This window comes from Halichoerus grypus, chromosome 5 (genome assembly GCF_964656455.1).
Source record: "Halichoerus grypus chromosome 5, mHalGry1.hap1.1, whole genome shotgun sequence".
Lineage (NCBI taxonomy): Eukaryota > Metazoa > Chordata > Mammalia > Carnivora > Phocidae > Halichoerus > Halichoerus grypus.
In genome coordinates this window covers 111,208,486-111,227,525 of record NC_135716.1, presented here as the reverse complement: position 1 = coordinate 111,227,525, position 19,040 = coordinate 111,208,486, and the positions used below count along the sequence as shown (strand labels likewise).

The 19,040-nt window shown below is 38.3% G+C and overlaps 1 protein-coding gene and 1 pseudogene across 6 annotated transcripts in view; one reads left to right on the top strand and one right to left on the bottom strand.

Moving 5' to 3' along the window:
• Positions 1–19,040, bottom strand: part of DIPK1A (divergent protein kinase domain 1A) — a 124,640-nt gene that overhangs the window by 92,462 nt on the left and 13,138 nt on the right. The window lies entirely within an intron of this gene.
• Positions 9,013–10,350, top strand: LOC118542850 (F-actin-capping protein subunit alpha-2-like; annotated as a pseudogene).

The following is a 19,040-nucleotide window of genomic DNA, read 5'->3' as shown; positions in this document are numbered from 1 at the left end:
ATCCCAAATGGACTACAATTCTAAGTGTGAAAGATAAGACAATAAAGCTCAGAGAAAAACATATCTTTGTGACTTCAGAGTAAATGAAGTATTTGTATCCTCTTAAATAGGACCTAAAAACTTCAATCACAGAAAAAATTGATAAATTTGATTACATTAAGAATTTATGTTCATCAAGAGACACCATCAAGAGACACCAGCAAAATGACAACCCACAAAAAGGAAGAAGATATAACAATAATATACCTGAAGATGACTCATATAGATTTTACATAGAGAATTTCTGTGAATCAATAAGAAAAATATAGACCACGCAAGAGAAATGTGAACAAAAGACTTGAACTTGTATGACTTTCCAAAAGAGGCTATCCAAATGGCAAATAAAACTGAAAAGATGTCCAGCTTCATTAGTCATCAGGCAAATGCAAATTAAAACCACAATGTGATATTATTCTACACACATCAGAATATCTAAAATGAAGATGTATACCAAGTATTGGTGAGGATATGGAACAAGGTATGGAATACTCATACACTGTTGGTAGTATAAACTGATATAATCTTTTTCAAAAACTGATTTTAATTATTTGTTAAAACTGAATGTAGGCTAATCTATGACCCAGCGATTCCACTCCAACAGAAATGCTTATAAATATTCACCAAAAGACAAGTACTAAAATGTCCACAGCTTCAGTATTTGTAAAAGCTAAAAACTGGATGCAAACCAAGCATCCATTAACAGTAGAATGGATAAATAAGTTGGAGTATGATCACACATAAAATACTACACAGCAGGGGCGCCTGGGTGGCTCAGTCGTTAAGCATCTGCCTTCGGCTCAGGTCATGATCCCAGGGTCCTGGGATCGAGCCCCGCATGGGGCTCCCTGCTCAGCGGGAAGCCTGCTTCTCCCTCTCCCACTCCCCCTGCTTGTGTTCCCTCTCTTGCTATGTCTCTCTCTGTCAAATAAACAAATAAAAAATCTTAAAAAAAAAAAAATACTACACAGCAATGAGAGTGAATAGGTATAATTACATGTGACAATAAGGATGAGTCTCACAAATATAATGCTAAGCAAAAGAGGTTAGACCCAAAAGGCATGAGTCCATAAATACAAACCAAAACAGTAACAGACAAAACTAATCTCTTCCATGAGAAGCCAGGATAGTGGTAACCATTGCAGGGGGTGGGGGTGACAAAAAGAGAACATACAGGGGGCTTCTAGAGTGCTGACAAGGTCTATTTTTTTTTTTTTTTTAAGGGGGGAGCAGCAGAAGGAGAGGGAGAGAGAGAATCTCAAGCAGGCTCCATGCCCAGCACGGAACCCGACAGGGGGCTCAATCTCACAACACTGAGATCATGACCTGAGCTGTACTCAAGAGTCAGATGCTTAACCAACTAAGCCACCCAAGCACCCCTCAAGGTCCTATTTCTTTTTTTTTTTTAACTTTTTAAAAAAGATTTATTTATTTATTTGAGAGAAAGAGAGAGTACAAGCAGGGGGAGAGGCAGAGGGAGAGGGAGAAGCAGACTCCCTGCTGAGCTGGGTGCCCAATCCCAGGACTGGAGATCATGATCTGAGTGGAAGGCAGACACTTAACCATCTGAGCCACGCAGGCACCCTCAAGGTCCTATTTCTTGATCAAATATGCATTTTTCCGTATTCATTTAAACTTCAGTAAAAAGTTAAGAAGCAGTACTTTTTCTTGTTATTTTGTGTTAAGGTTCTGACCTTTCACATAAAAAATCAGCCCCTTCTGAATAAATGCCAAAATAAACTGTAAGGGTTAGTAGCCAAACTGATTTTAACCCAATTGCAGATTAACCTTTAGCAAATTCACAGCTTCAAAAAATTAGAGATCTAGTAACAGTCTAGGGTAGGGAATTTGCTCTTTCTCTTAGAAAGGCGTTAAAGGGCACCTGGGTGGCTCAGTTGGTTGAGCGACTGCCTTCGGCTCGGGTCATGATCCTGGGGTCCTGGGATCGAGTCCCGCATCGGACTCCCCTTGCTCTGTGGGGAGTCTGCATCTCCCTCTGCCTCTGCCTGCCACTCCCCCTGCTTGTGTGCTCTCTCTCTCTCTCTCTATCAAATAAATAAATAAAATCTTATATAAAAAAAAAGGTGTTAGAAAAACAATAATTTTCTTATCCCTTCTTATCATTGTTCTTTTATGAGCTATAAGAGCAAGGTGCACTACATATATTATTCCATTTCATTCTTCTAACTCCATGAAATAATTTTATCATCTTCATGATTTTCAGCTAAGGAAATGTAGGCTAAGTATGTTGTCTAAAAGTAAACAGCACAAATGTGGTCGAGCCAGGACCTAAATCCTGGTGTGTCTGGCTCCCAAGCTGACGTCCTTAACCACCATTTTATCCCTGCCTCATTGTTATGTCATCCCTGGGGGCTTTACAACATGGGGTGATGATAATCTTCTTTGGCTTTTGCTTAATCACTTTAGAAGGCTATATATGAACAGAACATCCTCCTAACCCTCTGCCCCCAAACCCCCCCTTTTTAAATAAAGACTCATAGAGGGGGCGGCGCCCAGGTGGCTCTGTCTCTTGAGCATTTGCCTTTTGCTCAGGTCATGATCTCGGGGTCCAGGGATCGAGCCCAGCGTAGGGCTCCCTGCTCAGTACGAGTCTGCTTCTCCCTCTCCCTCTGTACCCTCTCTCTCATTCTCTCTCTCAAGTAAATAAATAAAGTCTTAAAAAAAAAAAAAGACTCATAGAGGGACTGGGCTGTTAAGTGAAAAATAGGTAAGATAGACAACCCATGCCACCAGTAGACCTACAATACAAATGTTTAACAGCTTTTTAAAAAATTTTTAATTCCAGTTAACATACAATGTTATATTAGTTTCAGGTGTATAATACAGTGATTCAACAATTCCATACATCATCCAGTGCTCATCAAGACAAGTGCGCTCCTCAGTCCCTATCACCTATTTAACCCATCCCCCCAATCGCGCCCCCCTCTGGTAACCATCAGTTTGTTCTCTATAGTTACAAGTCTGTTTCTTGGTTTCACTCTCTTTTTTTTCTCCTTTGCTTGTTTGTTTTGTTTTTTAAATTCCACATATCAGTGAAATCATACGGTATTTGTCTTTCTCTGACTTATTTTGCTTAGCATTATACTCTCTAGCTCCATATATGTCATTGCAAATGGCAAGACTTCATTCTTTTTATAGCTGAATAATATTCCATTTGTGTGTGTGTGTGTACGGCACATCTTCTTTATTCATTCATCATCCATGGACACTTGGGCTGCTTCCATATTTTGGATATTGTAAATAATACTGCTATAAACATAGCAGAGCATGTATCCCTTTGAATTACTGTTTATGTATTTTGGGGGTAAATACCCAGTAAGGAAATTGCTGGATCATAGGGTAGTTCAATTTTTAACTTTTTGAGAAACCTCCATACTGTTTTCCACTGTGGCTGCACCAATTTGCATTCCCCAAGTGCAAAAGTCTTCCTTTTTTCCACATCTTCACCAACACCTGTTGTTTCTTGTGTTGTTGATTTTACCCATCCTGACAGGTGTGAGGTGATATCACCTTGTAGTTTTGATCTGCATTTCCCTGATTAGTGATAATGAACATTTTTTCATGGGTCTGTTGGCCATCTGAATGCCTTCTTTGAAGAAATGTCTGTTCATGTCTTCTGTCCATTTTTAAATTCGATTATTTGTTTTCTGGGTGTTGAGTTTTATAAGTTCTTTATATACTTTGGATACTAACCCTTTATCAGATATGTCACTTGCAAATATCTTCCCCATTTCACAGGTTGCCTTTTAGTTTTGTTGATTGTTTCCTTTGCCATGCAGAAGCTTTTTATTTTGATGTAGTCCCAAGAGTTTATTTTTTTAAAGATTTACTTATTTGAGAGAGAGAGAGAGTGCATGCATGCAAGCACACGCAAGTGGGGGCAGGGGCAGAGGGAGAGAATCTTAAGCAGACTCCCTGCTGAATGGGGAGACTGACACAAGGCTCAATCTCACGACCCATGAGATGATGACCGAAACCAAGAGTCAGAAGTTTAGCCCACTGAGCCACCTTAGTTTATTTTTTTAAAGATTTACTTTGTTGAAGATTAAGGTGACCTTATAATTGTGGGCTTATTTCTGGGTTTTCTATTCTGTTCCATTGATCTATGTGTCTATTTTTGTGCCAGTACCATACTGTTCTGAGCACTACCGCTTTGTAATATAACTTTAAGTCTGGAATTGTGATGCCACCAGCTTTGCTTTTCTTTGTCATAGCTTTGGCTATTTGGGGTCTTTTGTGGTTCCACACAAGTTTTAGGATTGTTTGTTGTTTGACAGCTTTTTAACAACTGGCTACATGGAAAACTTGGCAGAAGTCTGAGCAGACTGGTCTCAAATGAGACAAGTCAGAGTGAGTGTTCCTACTTAAGCCATAATGGAAGAAGCAGGGAGAGATTAAGCAATTTTGTCAAAAATGAAGATCAGTGAGAAGGTTCTTGATTGTGTGTAGGTGTCTGCTTTTCTTCAAATCTTCCTCTAGAGAATATTATTTTCAAAAGTTATGCTGACAAGTATTGATTATTTAATATGGATGCTAGTAAAGCTTTAATAAAGTTTAGGTTGGCAAAAGAAACATGATTGACTGGACTATTGATCTGTACTTAGCTTCTAATCTCTAATCAGATACCTCTCTGTTCAGAAAAGTATCACTTAGCAGATGCCTTCCCAAGCTGCAGATATGGCACCTAAGAAGAAATAAGCACTTTCCCTCATTCTTCTTTGGAAAACCCTAAATTTAAAAAGTAACTGTCAGTTTGTGTCAAAGGTCCATCTCAGGGTTAAAAATCACACCTTGACCTGAGGGTGGTTCCATCATTCTTCATTTATAAGGAATTTCAAAGTTTATTTTTGAACTATTCAACATGAAGATTATTTAACCTTAAATGCCATTCTTTATAATAGAGGTAAAAACATACTTGCCAATATTATAGGACTGCATACTTAATGAGTGTTAGAGTTTCTCATACAGAATCATAATCTTAAATCATGAGCTAGGGCTACTCCTTACTTTCACCTCTCCTACACCTAGACTAGGTGAAGCAGCCTCCCGATGATGCTGTAATCCGTACCACTTCCCTATGGAGGCGGCCTGATGTGAGAATCTAAGCTATACCCACCCACTTAGATGAAGGGCATCCCTTCATGTCCCTAGACATACATTTATTACTTGCCTCTTGAAAGTGTTTATACATACAGGAAGACCGTGCAGCTCTCTTTAGCACATGCAGATAGCATCGATCTATATCTCCATTATGTTATTCTGTCTATGCCCTTGCCTCAAGTAAAAATGTAAACTGTTTTCTTATTTGAAGTTCTACAAAAATATCAGAAGAAACTTTTTCACATTAGGTAACATAAATGTGCCATTTTAAAATTGAAAATGAAAAAGAAATTTTTTGCGACTTTGTAGTTTGTTAAAGCATTTATCATCATACAACATGACATTTTCTATATTCAATATGACAGAATTTAAAAATAACTGGTCTATCAATTTTGAGAAATCTTTATGTAATGGATATAGTACCAGCTCTCAGTAAGAAAAAATACATTGATTTCTTCAAGGTAGTCATAAACATATGCCAAGAGAAATAGACAGGTTGAAGGGAGAAATTGGCCATGTCACTAATCTGACTTCAAAAAATAGGCAAGCACACAATGTAGATGGCCATAATATGCTTTTTAAAAGCCATTCAAAAGTTTATTCATTTTTGGATATCATAACATTTTATGAGGAAGCTAAAGCATTCCTCTTTTATTACTGAAAATACTGTTACTAGGGAGGTAAGAAAGAACTGTCCTATCAACCATCATTATCATCTCACCAGTAAATGAAAAAAATAAGGCTAAGAAAGACAAAGGAGCTTGATACAAGGCAAATCACGGTTTGAAATGCTAAAGCATATTACTCATCTTAATATCTTATAACATTAGAATTCTTTCCACTTTTCTTTAAGTTCAAAATCACTTCAATAAAAACACTTGCTATATAAGACATCTATAACCCAATACTATCATTTTGTATGGTTAATTTCTATCACCTTTGGGGAGGGAAGTCTACATAACATAATGACTTTCAAATTTATTTGATAGATCTAGCTATGGGCCACTTTTATATTAATCTGATTTAATGGGATCTATTTTAGGTTAATTAATCCTCAGAGATATAAATTCCTTAATAAAGCAGTCAGCAGTATTTTAAAATATTAACCAAAATATTCATAAATCATGTTAAGCAATCCATTAGCAAGACCAAAATACCTCACTTTCTGCTTCTATTTTTTTTTTTTTAAAGATTTTATTTATTTATTCGAGTGAGAGAGAATGAGAGCACGAGAGGGAAGAGGGTCAGAGGGAGAAGCAGACTCCCTGCTGAGCAGGGAGCCCGACGTGGGACTCGATCCCAGGACTCCAGGATCATGACCTGAGCCAAAGGCAGTCGCTTAACCAACTGAGCCACCCAGGCACCCCTCACTTTCTGCTTCTATTTGCAGCTTTCAAAGCATAACTCTGCTTCCCTACCTTCCCAAACACCCGCTTGTATTCCATGATATCCCTTTCCTTCACATTCCACCCCTCTATTAACTAGGAAATGATCAGATTAATTTATATATATCAAGTGACTGCAGTTAATTTACACTATAACATTAGCTAAGCCCAAAGTACTGGTATATATTAAGTTAGCTAATGCTGAAATGGAAAGTTTAACCCCCTACTTAAGACTGGGACGTCATCAAACATAAAGAGATTTTCTTTTTGGGAGGTAGAAAGGGGAAGTCTGAAATCATGCATCATCTAATGGTAGTAGTCCTTTTAGTCCTTTTAGGATGATGTAGTCCTTTTAGGATGATGAATATCCCCTGTCCCTCTGCCCTCCCGAACATAGTCTGCTAAAAACACAACCTTCCTCTGCCTCCCTTTCCTTTTTTCTCTTGCCTGTTTAGAACACAGCAACTGAACTCACCTGTACTATTCAAAAAATAGGCATTAAAGGCCAATGACAGCATCTAAACACAGTACAACACTACCTCCTTTTTAATCCTACCCTTAACTGGCAGCTCCCAGGTTTTTTAATATTTATTTCAACTACCTCTGGCAATTACGATTTTGACTTTTTTTTTTTTTTTAAGATTTATTTATTTGAGAGAGAGAGAGAGCATGAGTAGGAGGGGCAGAGGGAGAGGGAGAAAGAATCTCAAGCAGACTCCACACTGAGCCTGGAGCCCAACGCAGGGCTCCATCCCATGACCCTGAGATCACAATCTGAACCGAAATCAAGAGTCAGATACTTAACAGACTGTGCCACCCAGGAGCCCCAGATTTTGATTTCTTCTAAAATATAATTTTGGAACGTAGTCCCTTCATCAATAGGGGTAATATATTATTGAAATCAAGTTTTATTTGCAGAACCCCAAGAAAATTTTGAAAACCATACAACCCCTCACACATTCTTAAATTGACATCTAAAATTTTTCACCGTAAGTTTAAGTAGTTGCAAAGGAGTAACTTCTAACATATTGTAAATATCGGTATTTTAAAATAAAGCTGTTATATCACTTTAAATGTATCGTTCTTATCATCCTATCATGAGGGCCCTGCCTTGTGACCTCATCTAACTCTAATTATCTCCTAAAGGCCACATCTCCAAATACCACACATTGGGGGGGTTAGGGCTTCAACATATGAATTGGGGGGGAGGGCACAATTCAGTCCACAGCAATAAGTCTTCATTTCTCTGGGATAAAAGCCCAAGGGTTTAATTGCTGGGTTATATAGTAGTTGCATGGTTAGTTTTTTAAGAAACTGCCAAATTGTCTTCCAGAGTGGTTGTATCATTTTATATTTCCACCATCAATGTATAAATGATTCAGCTTCTCTGCATCCTTGCCAACATTTGGTGTTGTCAGTATTTTTTATTTTAGCTCTTCCAGTGATATCTCATTGTAATTTTAATTTGCATTTCCCTAATGGCTAATGAGGTTGAATATCTTTTCACGTGCTTATTTCCCACCTGTATATCCTCTTCAGTGAAATGTCTGTGCATGTCTTTTTCCCATTTTCTAATTGGATTGATTGTCTTTTACAGTTTTGAGAGTTCTTTATATATTCTAGATACTAGTTCTTTGTCAGATATGTGGCTTGCAAACATTTTTTTCTCCATCCGTAGCTTGTCTTTGCATCCTCTTAACAAGATCACTTGCAGAGTAGACGATCTTAATTTTGATGAGATAAAATTTATCAATTTTTCCTTTTATGGATCATGTTTTTGGTGTCAAGTCTAAGAACTTTTTGCCTAGTTGTAGGCCCCAAATATTTTCTTCACTTTTTTTCCAGAAGTTTTATAGTTTTATGTTTTCCATTTATGTCTATGATATATTTTGAGTTCATTTTTATATAAGATTTAGGTAAAGGTTCTTTTTTTTTTTTTTTGCCAATGGATGTCTAATTGCTTCAGCACCACTCATTAAAAAGCAATTCCTCCTCCTTTTGAATTGCTTTTGGGTTCTTTTTCAAAAATTAATTAGGCATATTTATGTGGCTCTATTCCTGGGAACCCTACGCTACTCCAATGATCTGTGTCTGTCCCTCCACTAGTAGTACCGCACTGTCTTGATTAATGAAGCTGTACAGTAAGCTTTGACAAAGGCTCGAGAAAAGGTGATTCCTCCAACACAAATTATTTCTAATGTAATGTATTTTCTGTTTGAAAGTCTTTTACTGGACAGTGTTACATTTTTCCTCAAAAAAAATCTGTCTATAAATTAAAACTAAATTTCTCTTTATTTTCTGTAATAAAAGACTTCAAGTGTTAAAACAATTTCTTCTGGTTTGCATTTTCTTTACAATTATTACTAACCAATCAATTAAAATATAAATATACTGCAAATTTTGATTTTAAAGATTCTGAAACATAATAAAAGCGTATTAAAGAGATGGGGGAGGGGAAGTCAGGTGGCTCCTGCCACCAAGTCACCAATGCCCGGTTTGTTGCCAGAAGGAAAATGGCAGATCTGGAGGAGCAGTTGTCTAATGAGGAGAGGGCACACAGAGAACAGCAAAATTCATTATTCATGCCCCTCCTGGAGAATTTAATGAGGTGTTTAATGATGTTCAGTTACCGCTTAATAATGATAATCTTCTTAGGGAATGAGCAGCTCATGCATTTGTACAGTATAACTTGGACCAGTTTACTCCAGTAAAATAGAAGGTTATGAAGATCAGATATTCATAACAGAACATGGCGACTTGGGAAATGGAGAGTTTTTGGATCCCCCAAACAGAATCTGTTTCAAATTTGATCACTTAAGAAAGGAAGCAACTGATCCAAGACCATATGAAGCAGAAAATGCAGTTGAAACATGGAGAACTTCAGTAAAAACTGCTCTGTGAGCATATATAAAAGACACTGGGGAGGGTATGTGCTATGGTGAGCGCTGTGAATTGTGTAAGACTGTTGAATCACAGACCTGTACCTCTGAAACAAATAATACATTATATGTTAAAGAAGAAGAAGAAGAAGAAGAAGATAGCAGGAAGGGAAGAATGAAGGGGGGGAATCAGAGGGGGAGACGAACCATGAGAGACTATGGACTCTGAGAAACAAACTGAGGGTTCTAGAGGGGAGGGGAGTGGGGGGATGGGTTAGCCTGGTGATGGGTATTAAAGAGGGCACATATTGCATGGAGTACTGGGTGTTATACGCAAACAACGAATCATGGAACACTACATCAAAAACTAATGATGTAATGTATGGTGATTAACATAACATAATAATAAAAATTTTTTTTAATTTTTTAAAAATTAAAAAAAAGAACATTATCAAATGGGGTTTGCATTGTCATATGGTAAAAAAAAAAAATAGATGGACAGAAAACCATTATTGTATGCATAGAAAGCCATCAGTTCCAAGCAAAAAATTTTGGAACGGTCATTGGAGGTCAGAGTGGAAGTTTCCAATCACTTTTTCAACCACTCAAGTGGTTGGCATCTTGAAAATTCAGGTTCATTATTATGAAGATAGTAATGTTCAGTTAGTGAGTCATAAAGATATACAAGATTCCCTAACAGCATCTAATGAAGTACAAACTGCAAAAAAATTGATAAAGATTGTAGAAGCTGCAGAAAATGAATACCAGACTGCTACCACTGAGAATTATCAGAAGGTGTCAAACACTACTTTCAAAGTTTTACCTTGACAGTTGCCAATTACACAACTAAGATTGATTGGAACAAGATCCTTAGCTACAGGATTGGCAAAAAGATGCAGAATGCATAAGATGAACATTGTATGACCGGATCATTTAGTGTCTGCATTTTAAGAAAAATCATTGCAAAAGCATTCAAAACTGTCAAACTACCCAGTCAGGTGGGCTGTTGCCATTTAAAATCACCGTAATTAATTAGTTTGGTTAGAGCACAAAGCTTAGCTAATTAACCATTATTTTTCATTTCTTTTGTTCAAAGAGGATTAAAAATCAGTTTAGTTTAAATGTCTTTTACTTTCTCTTATACCTTTCTTTTTTACAAGTAAGAGATGATTCCTCTAGTTTAATGATAAAGTTTTTGAAGTGTTTCAAAAATATTTTACTTATCGTAACCCTAAAATTGTTGTCTTCTGGTTTATGAAGTGGGTAACTTTGGATATTTGCCCAATACTTTTTAATGGGATCAGTAATGGACATTCCAGTTTAAGGTGGTTGATGGATTTAGCCATGTATGCTGCTGAAGAAATTGTCTACCTTTCCCCCTCACCTCTTCCATTTATGTTAAATTGAGATTAGAGGGAAAGCATTTTCTATATCAATTGTGTTTCAACCTTTCAAAAAGTGTTTTTAGCTAGCTTAGTGTTTAAATAAACTTTTTTAAAACAAAAAAAAATAAAACAAGGCCAACATCTAATGCTGTTTTGAGATTCTGCAATTAAATGAAAATACTTATTTCAGAAATACATTCAAAGCTTTTTTTCTTGTGACAGTTACGCAAATTAGCTTGAATTCCATATGTCCCTGAGTTATTTTTATCATAGAGCCACAAAGGTATTATAACATGGCATACTGTATATATATAATCCTGAACTCATTAAAAAATAAAGTTAAAAAATTAGAAAAGAGATGGGTGAGGTTTTTCTTCTTCAATTAGTTCACATTTCCATGCAGTGACTATTATTTATCGTCAGGATGAAATAGTGTTCGGCACTAATTCTATCCCTACTTCTAGTTTTCATAAAATTAAATGGTGAGAAACCTGTTTCACATAAATGAGAAGAGGAGAATGGAAATCTTGTTAGAGCAATTGTCTCTCAATTCTTCTAAAATTTTTAAACAACGTTAAAAAAAAGATAACAGTCATATACCACCAAAAATATACTTAATAGTATATTAGTTAATCAGCAAACAAATCAATTAGGTTCTTCACTCAGTTTTGTGAGAGCAAAAAAAAAAAAGGAAACTACTTGAATTGCAAAAGGAACTTTTATCTATCATTACGTGAGATAGTGTCACTTAGTCATCCACTATCTTCACACAGACACCAATCTTTTCAATTTTGCCCTTTGGCGCCCTGGTGTTTTTATATCCAAGGACCTTTGTGAGATCTGAGATAGAGCAGTATGCCTTTCTTTCTTAATAGTGTGAGAAGGGCAACAGTGAACGAGAAGCGGGGGGCAGACCCTGCACCTCCATCATAAACATATTCTTAGGCAGAACGATGTTAGGAAAAGTACATGGGGAATTTAAAGATCTACAAATTGGCTCCCTCAATCCATCTATGCCCCATACTCCTTGAAAAGTGTACCCAATTTAAAGATAAAAGTTAATGTGCATCTGCAGCCCACCATATCAACACCAGCACAGGGATTCCATGGAAGTGAGCAGTAAATGCTTTTTGATGAGAGAAACTGCGAGAGCAAAATGACAAGCACAAAAATAGCAACATGATATATCAAAGGACGAACCCCACTTACAGGCTAAGAATTAGCCTGAAGCAAATTAAGTTGTTGCTTAAAGCATAATAATTAAGGCCTTATATTTACCAAACCACTCTGCTATCACAGTATAAAAAGGCTTGTTTATCCCTCCTCCGTCCTAGGGGAATAAATTATCTCATGAGTCTTTTATTTCACCCAAGTGCTATTTAAAAGCTATGAAATGTTTAAGCAATTCATTACATTAATATAAAAATCTTTATAGGACAGAAGTACGATCAAAACCAAAGGGTAGGAAGCACTGAGTAAAGTGGAAAGGATATGCTGTCTGATGGTAATGCCAAGATCCCAGTTTTTGCCGGGCTGTCCCCTGCGCTTTAGTCAGATCTCAGATAACCATCCCTTCCACAGCAAGGTTCTCCAACCAACTGGCCAAAGAGATGTCCTGACACTCATTAGCAGGTCACCTATTTTCTTATTTGCATTGTGCACATACCTGCCCAATGTTTTTGTTGCTTATTTTTAAAATTCATTTATTACTTATCCATCAGTGCCAAAACAACTCCTGAAACTCCCCAAAGCAACACGTGAATTCTGAGAGCAGAGATCTATTAAGTCACTGCTACAAGTTCAGTGCTTACCTGATAGAGAGCAGGTAATATCTTTGTTGACAACAGCCTATAGAAATCAGGCTATTTTTCAAAACTGATGTTAATTTTAAGACTCTAATCTTTAATTGAGCAGTTTTCTCTCATTTTTTTCCAAAATAAACTGTTGCTATTATACAAGACTTTCTGAAAAATTGTGCCATTAGATCTTTATCCCTCTGAAGTTATTTACTCTCATTCTCTTGCCTTACTTTACTGAAATAATTTATAAATTATGCAATGCTTAAATAGACACTGCAGCCATGAAGATAAACAGGTTAGGTAAATATTCGTAAGAGAGATAGTTTAAAATTCATATCAGGACTTTTAGTTCAAGATGGTAGGTTGAGGATGTGTGCTTACTACCCAAAGCTTACAAAACCACACTCAAATAAGGGAGACAAAAGAGGCAATAAACTATAATAGCAAAAGGAAAGAGAAGTTAAGGGGTTCACCAGTGGATGAAGGATACAACAAATTTCTAGAATTCAAAAAGCAGATGGAATTGTGGTGATGGATGAGACAGGCAGAGAAAGACACAGTCACGAGGCGAGCTAAGAGGAGCTGGAAGCCAAAATGCTTGTTGGAATGCTAGAAGGAATCTAGACAGCCAATCTGCCCAGGGACACCTGATGGCTCTGGGCTCCAGGCCAGCAGGTACAAGGGAGGAGAGAAGGGAAAAGTGGGGCTGAAGACAGTGGGAATAATTGAAGGTCTGTACTTGGAACTGCGCTGGTTGGCATCCCCATCTGCTTCCCCCACCCCCACACAGATCACAGGCAGCCTGACATTAACTCTCGGTCCAAAAGCCCGATAGCTGAAAGAACAAATGACCTGGGGAAAGCCAAGGCATCTAGTGGGAGTACAGTTTACCCACAGTAGAGCACTCCTCTAGCACAAAGGCAGAGTCCGAGCATAGGCCTAGAGCAAGCAGGCCAGCCAAGGCATCTCGCTCTACACAGAGGGCTCAGTCAGCCATCCACACAGGTGATGGGTCTGGGGGGGGAAAGAGACCAGCTTTTAAAATGGCATAGAAAATCCACACCAGTTCCTCAGTCCTTATTTCTAAACTATGAATAGACAGGGGTGCCTAGGTGGCTCAGTTGGTTAAGCGTCTGCCTTCGGCTCAGGTCGTGATCCCAGGGTCCTGGGATCGAGCCCCGCACTGGGCTCCCTGCTCAGCGGAGAGCCTGCTTCTCCCTCTGCCTCTGCCTGCCTGTCTGCCTGCTTGTGCTCTCTCTCTCTGACAAATAAATAAATAAAATCTTAACAAAAATTAATTAATTAATTAAGTAAGTAAGTAAAATACGAATAGACAACCAGGGACTACCAGGCACATGGGGAAAACAATCAGCACGAGAAACAACTAAGAAAAACACATAGAAAAAATAATAGAAAAAAGAACCCTGGGGAGAACAAATATAATTAAGAGACATAAGACAACATTTAAGGAAAACTACTATAATCAAAAGATTCAAGAGAGTATTGCACCCATATAAAATAGGAATAGGAAACCACAAAAAAGGAACAAAGAACTTGGAAGAGCTCTTTAAATTAAAAGTTCTTAGAATTTAAAGGGTGATAGAAAAGGAAAGCAAATCAACCGATGATCTGGAAAGCCAAATTGAGAAGTACAGAATGAGAGCATATGGATAAAAATACAGAAATAATAGAGAGACCATAAGAGACATAAAGAGCCGATCCAAAAACAGAAAAAAAGAGAGGGGAAAACTATTTAAGAAATGGTAGAATTACCCAGAGCTGAAGAAAGACCCAAGTCTTAAGACTGAAAGGGCTCAGTGAGTGCTCAATACAACTAACTGATAAAAGATCTACGTCTATACATTTCCTCATAGAATTCCAAAACAAGTATAAAAAGGAGACCCTGAACAGGAAACACAGGTCACCCAGAAATGACTGACAAATGGCTCCTTGTCAGCAATAGAGGATGTTAGGAGACCATGGAACCATGTCTTCACATTTTCTGGAGGAAATTATTTTCAGCCCCGAATGCTACACCAAACTCAACACAAATCAGTATGAAGGTACAATATAGATAGTTTTAGACAGGACTCAAAGTTTATTTCCCACGTATCCTTTTAAATAACTCATTTCAGGACATATTCCAGTAAAATGATGGAATAAATCAGGATAGTGGAAGTGGATCCTGTGGGAGACACAGGTTCCTGAGAACAGTGATTCCAACCCACAAGAGTGGATGGAAATCCTTGGAAGACAGCTGTGTGGTAGCCTAGAAAAGCATTTGGGTACAAAGGGGAATTCCAGGGGCGCCTGGGTGGCTCAGTCGTTAAGCGTCTGCCTTCGGCTCAGGTCATGATTCCAGGTCCTGGGATCGAGCCCCACATCGGGCTCCCTGCTCCGCGGGAAGCCTGCTTCTCCCTCTCCCACTCCCCCTGCTTGTGTTCCCTCTCTCGCTGTCTCTCTGTCAAATAAATAAATAAAATCTTTAAAAAAAAAAAAAAAAAACAAAGGGGAATTCCACAGAATAAATACAACTGAGAGTAGAGAAGAAGTGAGGCCATGACAAAGATATATTTTGCCCGAAGAAGTAGAAGAAGGGGAGGAGGAAGAAGAAGAAGAAAAAGAAGAAGAAAGGCAGTGAGAAACTCCCTGGGGGAAAAAAGGCACAAAAAAGCTACATTTCAAATATGAAGCAAGCTTACATGTACCCCGATTATAAGGAATTAATGGAGTATGAGAAAAGAGGATCTAGTTGTTACCGATCACAGAATCTTGAGAGTCCAGGCTTCATAACCCCAGCCCTAGAGAGAAGAAAATGTAATCCTAGCACACAAATTGGTTCTGCACTAAATATTTATAGAATCATATTTTAGGGGTTACTATAAATAGAGATGCCCTTCATCTTAGGCCAGAACTAACTTTGATACTTTGGCGTCAAGACATAAATTTCAGGATCCTAAAAGAAAGACTGGCCAAAAATGTTTTCACTCTTATTTTCTATAAATGTGGCACCAAATGATGGCCCGTTCCTACCTGTACTACTCTCCCTAAAGATGATAGTTGTTCTCATTATTCAAATGGTCCAGCACTCCAGAACTAGCTCAGTTCACTTGCATTTGGGGGCAGATGTCAGAAGAAATATCCGCTCCCTATAGCTGACCAGGTAACCATCCAGAAAAATAAGGTATATTGACTGCCCAGGGAAGAAATTGTGGCCTATGGTAATCACAAATTATAACTCTTGTTACTTCATTACAGATCCCAAAGGCTAGGCTTTGACAAAATTTTTACTCTTTAATTGGAATATTAAAAAGTAAGCAAGCATAATTTCTAAGCAAAAAGGAACTTTTTATAGAGAATGTGCAAACATCACATGTTCTCTTTCCTCCTGGCAGAAATATGATTTAGCTTCTGGAAAAGGACAAATCCTTGCAGTAATCTGCTTAATAACAAGAGGCATTTGTCCTTGTCTGTTAATTCTACCTGCTTTCCTGACAAGGAGAAAGTAACTTCAGGCTGCAGTCAATGGGTCTCAGGTTCATAAGGGAAACTTTCCTTTCTGGAAAAATTAACAGGTCATGACAGTATGATACTATTTATAGTTTCCATCTTTTAGATTCAACTTATATGGAGACTTGGTTGTCCTTGGTAACAGGACAAAATATAAAAGTTATCAACCTTGACAATGTAAAATAAGTGTTGCCGACAGAAAGTGAGAAAAACAGATGGAAAAAGAAGCACATGTTCTAATGCCCATTTTTTAAAATGGAGGAGTCAACAAAGACTGTCATAAGTGGATGAGATGAGAAATAGAGTTGTCGTTATCTAAAGTTACTAAGTTAAGCAGCAGAGGAAGTAAAATTAACTACTATATCAAACACTGGAAGAGAGAATGAGATGACTGTAGTGTTAGAAAGCTAAACATTAGTTTTTTAAGTGGAAAGTCAATAAATAATATCTAAAGTTGATCAATCAAAAAAGCAGATAAAGGGCGCCTGGGTGGCTCAGTAGGTTAAGCGTCTGCCTTCGGCTCAGGTCATGATCCCAGAGTCCTGGGATCGAGTCCCGCATCGGGCTCCCTGCTCTGCGGGAAGCCTGCTTCTCCCTCTCCCTCTGCCCCTCCTCTCTAATTGTGTTATCTCTCTATCAAATAAATAAATAAAATCTTTAAAAAAACAAAACAGATAAAAGTCTATTATTTGGAGCAGTAGCCCCAAATCTTTTTGATTATACAACCCTCTCATGAAAATATCTTAGAGCCCAAATCCCTGACATTTGTACATTTACTTATTTATGTTCCATGTAAATTTATGACTATATTAATCTATTACATATATATTGTGACTTACATAAAATAGACATTAAAGGTGTATCGGAATAATTTTGAATGAATTTTTATGGAGAGGGAACACTTATAGTAATAAACCAGAAACAGAAAATCACCAGCTATTCTGACAAAAATAAACATTTTAAGATATAAAAAAGTATACGAGAACAAAGCACCTCCTAGGATGTGTACAGTTTCTAGACACAGAGATGTAGCCACCAGGAAATCCCAAAAGATAGGAGGTTCAAAGAGGCTACCTTTCAGGAGTAAAGCTGGGGATACAGACAAGTAGAAGGGGAGACATCATTTGTATCACAAGCTCAGCTATATTATTTTACTCGTTGCATATATGTTTTCTTTTGTATAAAGAATTAATCTAGGGGCACATGGGTGGCTCAGTCAGTTAAGCACTGGACTCTTGATTTCAGCTCAGGTCATGATCTTGGGGTCATGAGATCAACCCTGTGTGGCCTGTGGTCTCTGGCTCCGTGTTCCGTGGGGAGTCTGCTTTTCTCCCTCTCCCTCTGACCTCCCCCCTCATGAGCGCTTGCTCTTTCTAAAATAAATAAATAAGGGGCACCTGGGTGGCTCAGTCATTAAGCGTGTGCTTTGGGCTCAGGTAATGATCATGGGGTCCTGGGATCAAGCCCCACATCAGGCTCCCTCCTCAGCAGGGAGTCTGCTTCTTCCTCTTCCTCTACCCCCCCTCCTCCCCACCTCCACTCATGCTTTCTTTCTCTTGCTCTCTCTCTCAAATAAAATCTAAAATAAATAATAAAAACTTCATTAAAATATAATAAAATAAATAAATCTTTTTTTAAATTAATCTAATCAGCCCCATAAAACTGTCTCTACCAGTGTTTATGCTGATTCATTCATTCAACAAACATTTACTGAACATCTGCTCTGGGTTAGGCACAGGGGATAGAAAAGGGCAACTGACATCTTGGCTCTCAAGGAAATCACAGTCTGGGGCACAGAAGTGGCACATAGTAGTGTGTGGGGTGTTAGGGAGGGACTGCTAAAAGGTCACTTCCTCTTAGAGTTGAAACCTGAAGGACAAGTAGAAAACTGAGAATAAACCAGGTAGAGAGGAATGCAGGGAAATGGGGGAAGGGCATTCTAGGGCAAAGGAGAAAAGGTGGGGGAGGGTAGACAGGCTGACACATGAGCATGGTGTGTTGGTAAGCTGGAAGTTTTTCAGGATTGCTAGGGCAAACGGTGCATGAGGTGGTGGTGGCAGGAATGAAATAGCAGGACAGGAAGGGACCAGAAATGAAGGGCCACGCTCAGAACTCTGCATCATCTCCTGAAGACGGTAGGAAAGCCACTAAAGGATTTCACTAGCAGGGAGGGAGACTAGGTCAGATGTGCATTTGGGGGAAGATTACTCTAGAAGCAATGTGGAAGATGGAGCTAAAAGGGATAAATGAGGCAGGAAGGCCATTCTGGGGGCCATTATAGTGGGTCCAATGAGACAGGAGATAATCATGGTACCAGCAGGAGACAGATGGCCAATGGGTACATGAAAAGGTACTCATCATTATTAATCATCCGGGAAATGCTCTTGAGTAACTGGAGAGTATCACTAACTGAAACAGGGAAAGAAGCAAGTTTCAAGGGGGGTGGAATTTAGGTTAGGACATATTAAATATGCAGTGCCCCATAAGAGACTCTTAATCATAGGAAACAAACAGGTTTGCTGGAGGGGAGAGGGGCAGAGGGATGGGGTAACTGGGTGATGGACATTAAGGAGGGCATGTGATGTAATGAGCCCTGGGTATTATATAAGACTGATGAATCACAGGCCTGTACCTCTGAAACCAATAATACATTATATGTTAATTAATTGAATTTAAATAAAAAATGTTTAAAAAATATGCAGTGCCATCTAAAGGGATATATCAAATAAGCAGCTGGAAGTGCAAATCTAAAATTCTGGGGGAGATGTTTGGCCTGGTGATACAACACTGAGACTCATTAATATTTGGGTTGTAGTAAAACCCATGTGAAGAGCTGCAATTACCCATAGAGACTGTACAAAATGAGAAGCCGGAGAAGGCTGAAGTCCTGGGGAAAGCGGGGAGCAAAGGACTGAAGAGACTAAA